Source organism: Lolium perenne, chromosome 6 (assembly GCF_019359855.2).
Source record: "Lolium perenne isolate Kyuss_39 chromosome 6, Kyuss_2.0, whole genome shotgun sequence".
In the NCBI taxonomy this organism is placed as follows: Eukaryota; Viridiplantae; Streptophyta; class Magnoliopsida; order Poales; family Poaceae; genus Lolium; species Lolium perenne.
In genome coordinates, this window is record NC_067249.2 from 215,437,963 (window position 1) to 215,439,590 (window position 1,628).

Genomic DNA, 1,628 nt, shown 5'->3' on the forward strand with positions numbered 1-1,628 from the left:
TAAGCGAGGCATCCCCATCACCTTCCTGACCAGGTATAGGTCAGGTGGCACGCACGCCTGCACTTCGCATCGCCGCGTGTGACCAGAAGAGCATTGCGGGCCGTCGCTCGGAGGGGTCTCAGCCAGCCGCAGCTCTAGGCTCTTCCCGGCTCTACTGTGTTGACAGGCCGCTGCCCGCCGGTGGGTTTTGGCGATCAACAGTTCCGCAGGACGGTGGAGATTGAGAGCAGCGTCGCGCGCGCCGTGGAGGAGGAGCAAGGCTCGCGGCCGGTCCCTCAGCCGGACGAGTTCTGGTCCGCCGGGGCCACCACACTCAGTGCCCGGGCGCGAGGATGGTTGTGTTGGTGTTCGACGGTGCGGGAGCACGCCATTGAGGGGCCACGGCTGGAGGATGCCATTGAGGAATGATGCGAGAAGAGGACGCGGGCGTCGTTCTCTGCGTCTCCCATTCGATGAGGGAGGAGCCCAGCTCCGTCCGTGGCGTGCGGCGAGGAGGGAGGACGCCTGCTCCGGCCGCGGCGTGCTGCGAGCTGCAAAGGCGTACGAGTCTATGAGCGGCTTTCTGCAATTTTTGGCCGTGTGGTTTTCTTTCTATTTGAATTTTCTTCTACTCGTTTTTTCGATCTGGATACCGCCGTGTTCTCGATCCAGATCCATGTTTTCTGTACGTGGTTTCCCATGTGTTAAATTACGATCTGGATTTATTTCACCATGTGGTGTTGATCTTGCTCAAGATTTATGCCCCTTCCTGTACCGGAATTTCTTGGACGACAACCTCCGTATCTTCAATTTGTTCTAATTTTTATTTTGGCTTGGATGTGCAGACTAATCGTGGATCAGAAGACCAGAAGTCCTAATTGATAAATAACCACTGCCTCTCTGGCGCTGGTCTTCCCCTTTTTACGGATGTGCGTTTCCCACCATCGAGGTCACCATGGCGATGGCGGCGGTGCCGACGAGGTGCTGCTGGATGTTCTAGATATTTCTTCACCTTCCACTGCTGAGACTGAGAGTAAGGACTTGCTGCGTCATGGGCTAATGGAGGTGCTCGCCCTCGTGGTCGTCGCGAGGATGGGAATGCAGGCTGCTGCTATGTGTTCTTTGTTTTCTTATTCCTCGTTTTGGCTGCATCCCCTGTTCCTGGAGGCAAGCAGTTCGGCTCTAATGCATCCCTGAAATCTCTTATCTCTTTATTCCCGATTTCTGTTTTTTTTTCTTGTTAGTCATAGTGCTGCTAGGATGTGAGACCATTGAGATGCCTCTCGGCTGGCTTATTTCTTCTTCTTTTTTGTTCCGTCCAAGAAATCAAATATAGAGTGAGTGTGTTCATCTTTGGCACCAAACTTTTTGCACATACTGGATGAGTTTTATCATGCACTTTCCAGATTTTTTCAGTTCGGAGTGAAAGGTGAGCCTGTGATTTAAATTTTTTTTTTGCATGGTACATGGATTCAGTAAGTTATAGGTATCCATTATCTGAATCGGTGCAGACGATATATCCATTATCGGGATCCGAAGCTGTTATTACCTTTGTGACACATTCCTCCGCTTTTTTTTTCTAGTCTACATTTTGACTGTGTACTGTAAATGATTTTCAAGATCCATTGCTTTTCAAGCACGGTTGTCCC

At 51.1% G+C, this 1,628-nt stretch overlaps 1 long non-coding RNA gene across 1 annotated transcript; it reads left to right on the forward strand.

Moving 5' to 3' along the window:
• The first annotated feature begins 206 nt into the window (after positions 1–206).
• Positions 207–1,343, forward strand: LOC139832897 (uncharacterized). The gene is made up of 2 exons (XR_011747646.1): positions 207–540; positions 825–1,343. It is a non-coding gene; the product is annotated as an uncharacterized lncRNA (long non-coding RNA).
• Positions 1,344–1,628: the final 285 nt, after the last annotated feature.